Source organism: Orcinus orca, chromosome 19 (assembly GCF_937001465.1).
Source record: "Orcinus orca chromosome 19, mOrcOrc1.1, whole genome shotgun sequence".
Taxonomy (NCBI): domain Eukaryota; kingdom Metazoa; phylum Chordata; class Mammalia; order Artiodactyla; family Delphinidae; genus Orcinus; species Orcinus orca.
The window spans coordinates 41798024-41808755 of NC_064577.1; the positions used below are offsets into that span (position 1 = coordinate 41798024).

At 47.8% G+C, this 10732-nt stretch overlaps 1 pseudogene; it reads left to right on the forward strand.

Annotated features, from left to right (window-relative positions):
- Window positions 1–1285: 1285 nt before the first annotated feature.
- LOC101271065 (methylsterol monooxygenase 1-like) lies at window positions 1286–2788 on the forward strand (annotated as a pseudogene).
- Window positions 2789–10732: the final 7944 nt, after the last annotated feature.

Genomic DNA, 10732 nt, shown 5'->3' on the forward strand with positions numbered 1-10732 from the left:
ATCAAAAGCCATCCCTGCCTTGGAGGACCCCTCATAGTCCAGCAGGGCCAACGAACCTAGTGTGCCCATCGCTGTACATAACTTCCAAACACCCTGTGGTGCGCATACATTCACAAGTGAGGAAACTGAGGCTCAGAAACATTCATCAATTTTCCCAGAGTCACGTGGTCCATCTATGGGAGAAATTGGGTGTCCAGCTCCAGAGACTAAACCTGTAACTCCCACACTAAAAAATCTTAAAGAATTTGGGAATTCCCTGGCGGTCCAGTGGTTAGGACTCAGTGCTTTCACTGCCGAGGGCCTGGGTTCAATCCCTGGTGGGGGAACTAAGATCCCACAAGCCACAGGGCATGGCCAAAAAAAAAATCTTAAAGAATTCAACCCCCCTGACTTCTCATCTGGGGTCAGACACTGTTACTCGGGCTGTCACCTGCTGTACCCACTCCAGTGTTTCCATGCCTTCACTTATAAAGATGTCTTTCTCAGACAGGTGCAATGGGCATAGGCTCTGTTACTCATAGCTCTTCAGGAACTCAAGCCCCTTACAGCCCACTGTAGTAAGGGCCTTGCCATCCTCCCCTGGGTCCTCCACTTCCAGCCACCGGACAGGGGAAGAGAGTGAGCCGCGGTGAAGTTTTCAGAGGTCAGACCAGGACATGGCATGGTTTACATTTCTTCAGCCACATTCCACTGGCCAGAACTCAGCCCATGATTCTGTCTGACTGCAGGGGACACTGGGAAATGTAGTCTTACTATGTGCCCAGGAGGGAAAGGAATTGAATTTGAAGAACAGACACATGGGTGTTGCCATGAATGCCACACGCTTTGGCCACATGTGGCTCCGGGGGTGCTGTATGCAAAGGGCTGCGTGGTACCGTCAGTGACAACAGAACTAAGCTCAAGAAATGAAGACGGGGTGCCTAGCGAAGCTCCGGAGGCGGCGGCCGCAGACCCAGTGGTGTGCAGAATTATAAGGCTGTCTGCTGAGATTTGAAAAATGACAACAAATGAAAGTATCAGCATCTTTAGTTCAGCATCCCTGGCTGTGGCATATGGAGATTCACTTTTTTTTTTTTTTTTTTTTTTTTTGCGGTACGCGGGCCTCTCACTGTTGTGGCCTCTCCCGTTGTGGAGCACAGGCTCTGGACGTGCAGGCTCAGCGGCCATGGCTCACGGGCCCAGCCGCTCCACGGCATGTGGGATCTTCCTGGACCGGGGCACGAACCCATGTCCCCTGCATTGGCAGGCAGACTCTCAACCACTGCGCCACCAGGGAAGCCCCTGGAGATTCACTTTTACCTGAGAATCCTCTGCAGGAACCATTTTAAAATGCTTGGAACTATATGTTGAATAATTATACAAAGTTCCAGATTGCAACATGGGGATCCCTCATAGTTCATGAGGTCCTTTATTTCTTGTTCTGTTTACCTGGATTTTTGTTTCAATCTATACCTTACATGAAAAAGTACAAAATTCAAAAGGATAAAGCAGAAACGTGGGAAAATCAATGGAAATATTTTAAAGTATTTCTCTTTAATCATTTTTGTGTCCAGCTTCTTTGATTTGTGGAACCTATTCTTTTACAGAGTATTTCAATATTCCTTATGATTGGGAAACAATGCCAAGATGGTACATGCTTTTGGCAAGATGCTTTGGCTGTGCAGTGATTGAGGATACATGGCACTACTTCCTGCATAGGCTCTTACACCACAAAAGAATACATAAGTATATTCATAAAATTTGTCGTGAGCTTCAGGCGCCATTTGGAATGGAAGGTGAATATGCACATCCTCTGGAAACCCTAATTCTTGGAACTGAATATTTCATTGGAATCATGCTTTTTTTTTTTTTTTTTTTTTTTTTTTTTTTGCAGTACGTGGGCCTCTCACTGTTGTGGCCTCTCCCGCTGTGGAGAACAGGCTCCAGACGCGCAAGCTCAGCGGCCATGGCTCATGGGCCCAGCCGCTCCGCCGCATGTGGGATCTTCCCAGACCGGGGCACGAACCCGTGTCCCCTGCACCGGCAGGCGGACTCTCAACCACTGCGCCACCAGGGAAACCCTGGAATCATGCTTTTATGTGATCCTGTTATTCTTCTTTGGGCCTGGGTGACTGTTTATTTTACAGAAACTGTTGATGTCCATAGTGCTTATGACATTCCTCTCAACCCTTTAAATCTCATTCCTTTCTATCTCAGCATCACAATTTCCACCACGTGAACTTCATTGGAAACTATGCTTCGACATTTACATGGTGGGATAGACTTTTTGGAACAGACTCTCAATTTATTGCCTACAATGAGAAGATGAAGAAGGTTGAGAAAAAGACTGAATAAACACCTCACATAAACCTTCCTCAAGTTACACTTTTCCTGAATTGAAGCTAGTAGCTAACGTTTTTTCTGGGGAGTGGAAATAAACATGTGTCTTGGTTGCTAAGTGATAAAAAGAACATTAACAACTTTTAATTATCTCCCTAGTGGGAACTTTTATATGTTTAAGTACAGTTTCCCTGAGGAAGCTTTAAAGGCCATGTTGCTAACCTTACAAAAAGGATTTTAGTGATGGAAGGAATATTAATGTATGTCTTTTCCCCAAGTTGTACCATAGGCCTGAAGCTGAAATTGGTCTTCAAACCTTTTAAATATATAGTGGCCATTTCAAGAACTCTTAGTGGCATTGAACTTTAAACACTTTTTTGGAATTTGCTTAAAGATCAAATGCCACGGGTTGGACCACACCAATCTGTATAGTGTGAGTGAATGCTGACTCTGAAACAGCCAGCACCGGGAATTTCTACTCTTATCTGGAGCGGACCAGTTTGCGGTGATTCTCTTTCTTTGAGAAGTCCGTTTTGATTGCAATGTCCTACTCTTATCTATAAATTAAGGCATTTCTGAATTGATGAAAGATTATTTTAGTCTAAAGGGTTTCAGGTTACTTGAATTTTTTAAACACTGAGCTTTATTTCTACTCTTTACCCTTTCTTTTTCGCCTATCAAGTTTTCATTATACTTAAAGCTGTATCTTGAAACTCTGTGTACTGACTTGCTGTATTTGCACTTGGAGCTATTGAAATAAACGTGATTTTGTTTGAAAAGGAAAAAAAAAAAGAAGTGAAGACAGGGTGGGCGTACTGGCAGGGGCCGGGGATTTGTGAGAGCACAGAGTGTCCTCTTAGTCACCACTAGGCTTAGCAGGAGGCCTTGCTCATCCGATGAGCTCACCTTGGGCCTCAGGCTATGCAGGGTTACCAGCAGCACCCCCGGCCTCCCCCGAGCTGGCCAGGGCTCCCTTCTCCAGGCCAGGCCCTGGACAGATGATCCAGCAGCTTTGGCTGCTCTGGCCAGGGGTAAGGCACAGGCGCTGATGTCCCTAGGAGTAGCCACACTCCTCCCCTCCCCGCAGCTGGGCAGGCTCGAGGGTCGCAGTGCTGAGCCCCCAGCCTGTCTGTGACTGGATACAGGTGGCTGATTTTCCTTTCAGATTTAACCCTGAGGTAGAAAAATCACCAAATTATGTCCCAAAGCCAAGGACAAATTATTTGGTCCAGAGGAGTCACATGACTTAGCCCTGGTCAGAGGGATGCAGACTCTGTCTGTCACAAGGGAAGAAGGGGTGGGAAAGGAAAAGGGTGTTCTAATAGGAAGCATGTGCACACCTGCACTGGGGCCCACCCTGTGTACTCCCCGGAGAGCAGAGGAGAGGAGATGCCAAGGTCCCAGCCCTGGGTCTCAGGAGAACAGGTATCCCTGAGGCCACAGGACCCGGTGCAGTGGGAATGGGGCTGCAGTAACCAACCCGCATTGCCTCCACATGTCTCTGTGCGGGTTGGGGGAGAGCCCCGGAAGGCAAGGACCTGAGTCTCAGTCTGATTCTCTCACCACTTGCAATGGGTCCTTAAGCAACATCTCACCCCTCCCGGCCTGAACCTCAGCTGACCCGTCAGTCCAGGGAGGTCTGACCACATACCCTACACAGAATGATCCATTTTCTTCCAGGGGGAAGAAAATTTTAGAATTCAACATACATGTGTCCACGTGTTTTTCTATCTAAAAGTAAGAAAGGAATTTAGCTCTACTAATATTTAACATAAAAATTGACCCAGGGCTTGCCTGGTGGCGCAGTGGTTGAGAGTCCGCCTGCCGATGCAGGGGACACGGGTTCGTGCCCCGGTCCGGGAGGATCCCACATGCCGCGAAGCGGCTGGGCCCTTGAGCCATGGCCACTGAGCCTGCGCGTCTGGAGCCTGTGCGCCGCAACGGGAGAGGCCACAACAGTGAGAGGCCCACATATCGCAAAAAAAAAAAAAAAAAAGAGCAGAAAATTGACCCAGGCACCCCAACTCAGTCTGTTTTGGTCAGTCGTGTCCTCCACATTAGTCAATGTCCGGAAGGAGGTACAGCCGCTCCATCCGGCAGAGAACTTGAGGAAGGCACCCTCACTCTATCGCTCAACTTCCAACCTATGGGAACATGTTGCCATTTACATATGCCCAGTTCAGTGGAATTCACAGATTGCAGTGTCTGATTCAAACTAAATTAACCTGCCTTAGAAAAGGACAAGTGACCTAAAAAGATTTCTGCCAAGAAACGGCAAGAAAATAGACACACTTCCCCTGATCCTAGGCCACGATTTCATCTGACATTTCAGGAAGGAGAAGCAAGGGTTGCGTGTTGAGTGCTCCAGCGGAGATTTCCAAAAGTAAAATCTTTTTTCGTGAGGATAAGGGTGAAGTTTAAACAGTCGTTAAGGAAGTAATTTTTTTTGGAAGGACTATAGTATGAGAGAGAATTTAGAGATAACATTGAAAAGTGTTCCTATTGTTTATATGATTCTATTGCTGAAAACCTTGTGTGTTCCCAAGATCTTTCATATCCACCCTTCAAAGAAAACAAAAAGGAATTTTTAACTTGCTTAAAAACCTTCCAAATGAAGAGTTTGAGTGAGTGTAAAATCCATTTGGTGAAAGTATTAAAATGCAACATATTCCAATTTCTTTGCAGGAAGAACTGATTGACATGAGAGAAGATGGAAATTTGAAAGTCAATTTTGAACAGAACCTTTGCATAATTGGTGGATGGCATTGAAAACTGAAAAATGAATGTCATGGTTTAATGAGCAGAGCCCACAATGCACCTCATCCGTCTGGATCTAGATATTTTCACGAGGCCTCCTTTTCAGCTGTGACAGCCTTTAAAACTGAATATTGAAATAAACCGCACTTAGTACCAGACATTCAAGTCACTGTGTGAAACCAGGATCTTCAAAAGTAAAGAAGGATATTCAATGGTGTCGCTCTCGTTATGAGAGCAAAAAGGGATTTTAGGCCATTATAAAATGAAACGCCATAAAAATTTCTTTAAAGCAGTTTTTATTACCTCTTTCATTTCTAGTTATATAGTTTTATAATGTGCACAAAATAATAATATACATAATGTCTAGTTTATTCATATATTATAGTGTACCTAATATTTTATAATACATATACTTATGTAATGTACATGTACATGCTATGTAATGTAATGTACATGCTATTGTATATTTACGTATATAGTTCATGTTTATGATTTATTAGGTTCTATGTATATAATTTATAAACAAATAGGTATCAGGGATGCCTGTTCAACATTGTTTACTGATGTATGAACAATAAAGTTTGAGTTCGGGGTGATGGCAATGCCCAAGGGGCCCCTCCAGCTCTGGCATTGGAGGCCAAGTGGAGAACACTCTGCTCTGAGTGGGGACATTCATAACAGAGATGGCCCTAGACTGGGCCTCACCTGGCATACAGGTGGAGGTTCAGGCATGCACATTTTATAGCTAAGGAGTCACAAGTACAAAAAAGTAAGACATGAGGAAGACTTCACCTCGCAAGGGCAGCCCCATCATAAAGACCAAAATCCCCTCCCCGGGGATAAGAAGGACCACAGTCTTTCCCTTCTCACCCCTCCCACTGCAGCAGAAGGAAAACAAGACTTTCCTTCTGCTCAGGGGCTCTGAGAGGGTAACTGTCTTTCCTGGAGCATCACAGCAAATCGGCAATGGAAACTAAGTATAAATGCAGCCATCCAGAGTGCTAGGCATGGCCTTCTACCTGCTCTGCTCTCTCTGGGCCTTGATGCAGAGCCTGGTGTTTAGTCACCAAAGTTCTCACTCTTGTCTCTGTTGGGAAGCCCTTCCTGCTATTCATTTCAGTCTTGCATGCTGCAAATAAAGCCTAGAATGTTCAGGAGGTTCACCAGTTCAATCTTCTGCCCCATTGTAGCGAAGAGTATCCCTCTCCAATCTTTGACATCTGTCTTAATCCCAGAGAAGAGAGTCCCAGAGAAAAGTAAGGTCTACACCTCTGCTACGCTCTCAAGGGGTTCAGCAACTCCCTGAAGCAAGATGATCTTTTCTCTGGCACAAAGATGTTCACATCGCTCCCTCCCTGCTCCTGCTCTGCTTAAAAGCATCCCTGGATCTCCATCGCCCACAGCAGAAAAACCAGGCTGCTTAGGCTGACCTCCATGCCCTTGAGCCCCTAGGTCAGCCCACCTGCATCACTCACCAGCGAGAAACGGAAACCACACGAGCTAATTTAAGCAGAAAGGAATTTCATGCAGGTAATTCTATGCTGACAAAATCACCAGAAAGGCTAAAGGAACAGGCTGCACGGGCAGGAATGGCTGCCAGAAAAACATGGGACGCACCTTGCGAGACACCTCCCCTGACACCGTCAGGAAGGTAAAAATTCAGGAGCTGCCCAGGGTCTCTTGGCTTCAAGAAGCATCACTTAACTGACCCAGGGGTCAGGAGACCATTTCAGCAACAGCTTCTCCGTACCCACAAAACTGGATACTGGATGCTAGAAGGCAGCCGCCCCCCAAAATCAGTGTCTCCACAACCAGGCTGAGCAACAAGCCATGTTCCCAAGTCCGTTCAACTGACAGAACCTGTTGCCTAATCAGAACTCTAGTAGCAACAGAGTCTGAGGAACGCAGTGGTCAGGGTCCAGCTTCTCCAGCTAAGGAAGGCTCACTAGGAGAAGAGTGGGTGGAGGTCGATACTATATACACACTGTCTCTCCAGATTCTTCTCCCAGCATTCTTCCCACCCTCACCCTGAGTTCCAGCTACAGGGAACACTCCAATGGTCCTGGGAGCACCCCAGGCTCCTTCTCACCTCTCTGACTTTGCCCAGGCGGGTCACCATACCCCTCCACTTTGAATGTGCTCTGAGTCTGAGACGCTTTCTCTGGTGCCAGGAGACAGGGGTTACTATAGCCCAAAGCTGTCCAACAGAAATATAATCAACATGTAATTTTAAACTTTCTAGTAGTCACATGTTGAATAATGGCCACCCACAAAGTATCAAGTCTTAACTCCTGAAACTTTCTAATGTTACCTTATTTGGAAAAAGGATCTTTGCAGATGTAATTAAGTTAAGGATTTCATGGTAAGATTACCCTGGATTATCTAGGGGAGCCCTAAATGTCATCATATGGTCTTCATAAGATGGAGGTAAACGATAACACAGACAGGGGAGAAAGCAAAGTAAAGACAAGGCAGAGATTGGAGCAACGTGGCCACAAGCCCAGGAATTCCAGGGCAGCCACCAGAAGGTGGGAGAGGCAAGGGACAGATTCTCTCCAACAACCCAATTTCAGGTTTCTAGGCTCCAGCCTGCAAATGAATATATTTTTGATGTTTTAAACCACCAGGTTTGTGGCAATTCGTTAGAGCAGCCTCAGGAAACTAATAAAACACATGTCAAATAGTGAAAAGAAGCAGGTGAAATTAATTTTAATAGTATCTTTTATTTAACCCAATATCTATAAAATATTATCAACATGTTATCAATATAAAAAGCGTCAATGAGATATTTACATTCTTTTTTTCATACTAAGTCTTTGAAATCTGAATCGTGTTTCTCGCCTATGACACGTTTCAGTTTGGACCAGCCACATCAAAAGGGCTGAATAGCCACATGTGACTAATGGCTACCAGAGAGGACTAAGCATTTCCCCTCCTTTGTAGGATTTGGGGAGCACCAGCCTGGGATTTGGGGACTTTTTTGCCTATGAGTCATCCACTCCCATAGACAGCATGCTCCCTGGGAGCAGGAACCTTGTCCCATTCATCTTGGTATCCCAGTGCCTAAACACAAGAACATTCAATGAATGATTTGTTTTGTTTTGTGTGTTTTTTTTGCGGTACGCGGGCCTCTCACTGTCGTGGTCTCTCCCGTTGCGAAGCACAGGCTCCGGACGCGCAGGCTCAGCGGCCATGGCTCACGGGCCCAGCCGCTCCGCGGCACGTGGGGTCTTCCCGGACCAGGGCACGAACCTGTGTCCCCTGCATCGGCAGGCGGACTCTCAACCACTGCGCCACCAGGGAAGCCCCCAATGAATGTATTTTGAATGAATGTGTAACAGATTCTCTACAAGAAAAAAAAGCCCTGTCAGAAACTACATATTTTGTTTGTTTGATTTTCCCTCTTCCTTCGTGAGAGGAGTTCAGGATCCCTCAATATATAGGCTTGGAATCCCTTCGCTTGGAAGGGTCGATGTAGACCAAGTTGCCCCCAGCAGCCAGGAAAATGCTATATGTTGAAGTTGGAAAGAAATGCTGTGAATAGGCCTGCGTCTATTAAAGAAGTTGAATCTGTAATTAATAATCTTCCAAAACTGAAAGCATAAGGCCCCAATGAGTCTACTGGTGAATCCCACCAAACATTTAAGGAAGAAATGATCCCAATTCTCTACAATCTCCTTCAGAAGCTAGAAACAGAGAGAATACTCTAACTCATTCTATGAGGCCAACATCACTCGAATACCACAACCAGACAAAGACATTACAAGAAAACCACAGATCAGTATCTCTCATAAGCATCGATGCAAACATCCTCAACAAAATATTAGCAAATTGAGCCCAACGATGTATAAAAAAGTATGCAACACAACCAAGTGGGATGTATCCCAGGTATGCAAGCTTGGTTCAATATTCAAAAATCAACTAATGTACTCCATCACATGAGCAAGCAAAAGAGGGGAAAAAAAATCACACACTCATATCCATAGATGCAGAAAGAAACTCTGTGCCACCCCTTGGGAGGCTGATCATGTCGAGAGGAGGTGAGGGGAAGGTAGGGGGAGCAGAGGGAGCTGGGGGGTGAGGCAGAGGCAGGGGGGGTGAGTGGGCGGGCTCTGTGAGGTGACTGAGGCTGGAATCAGTGTTCCTGGGACTGGCTTAAGGTGAAGGAAGCAACCAAATGTGAACCAAAAGAGTCAAACCTGCCAAGAAAGACTGTAACCCTCAGGCACAGGGTGATAAGCCTGGGGCTCCCAGACCTGAAGAACTGTAAAAACTGGCCTCGGTGTCAGCCCCCAGGAAGGCAGCCAGGGCCAGCACCGCTCCAATCCTGGCCCGACACTTTGACCCCCTGTAACCTGCCGCTTCCGCCTGAGAATCTCAGCAGCTGGCTGCCCGTGAATAAGGCTGCTGTGGGCAGTGCACCCTGTTTTGCAGCTGCATCCACCCCAAGGGAGGGGCACCATTTTCTTCATTCAAAGACACAACTGCTGGTCTTCCCTGGTGGCGCAATGGTTGAGAGTCCGTCTGCCGATGCAGGGAACGCGGGTTCGTGCCCCGGTCCGGGAGGATCCCACGTGCCGCGGAGCGGCTGGGTCCGTGAGTCATGGCCGCTGGGCCTGCGCGTCCGGAGCCTGTGCTCTGCGGCGGGAGAGGCCACGACAGTGAGAGGCCCGCGTACCGCAAAAAAAAAAGACACAACTGCTCACCAGGCTATGGGCCACCTGGGCTGCGTGAACACCCAGAGACCCCTTTCAACGCCACCATCAAGAGGGATCACCTTTCACAACTTGGCACAGTTGTGCTCCCTCGCCTCCCATGACGCAAGCTCATCATGCCTCCATGAAGCCACAGAACATCAAACACTTTCAGGTCAGCAGCCCTTCCCCTGAGCATTATGGGGGCACTGGGCAGCCCACCCACCCCTGAGATTAGCCACTTCCGAGGTCACCATGAGTCCCTGGGCTGGACACTTTGCTGGCTTCCTAGCTTCAGACCAACCTGTCCAGATGGGGCTCAGCTCTACCAGCAGCGGCCCTCCCCCACAATGGCTGGGTGCCCCCTCACAGTACTCTGGGACCCCTGGCACAGAACACAGAGGGATTGGAGCCAGGGAGAGGGAATGCCTGGACTTTTGGACTTCCTGCCATCACTCCCACATGGAACTTCCACAATACCGTGCAGAGGGATAGCCCATGAGTGAATGAATGAAGTCCAGCAAGGCTTTGAGCCCCTTCTCAAAGCCCTCTAGACACTCAGAGCCTCCTCCCCTTGAGTTAGAAGCCTATTCCCAGGATAAGAAGAAAAGACAATATCTGTGCCCCGCCTGAGTTCCAACGGGCCCCTACGCGGTGCCTGCCAGTGACCCAGCCCAGAGAGCACAGGAGGGGCCTTTGGGAAGGGTCTCCTGTCCCCTGGCATCCTGCTCCCCCAAGGCCAAGGCTTCACTCTCTGCTAGTCCTGCCAACCCCCAGTTCCTCCCCTGGCTGGCACTGGGTGAAGGAAATGCCTACAGTACACCTCGGTGGTAACAAGCCCTGTCCAAGCAGGGGTTCCCCTGAGCACGTGGTTCCCAGGGAGGGGATGGGCAGCAGGAAGCTTGGGACACCCCCCACACACACACATACCTTGCCCCAGTGCCCACCAGGGCCAGGCCGCC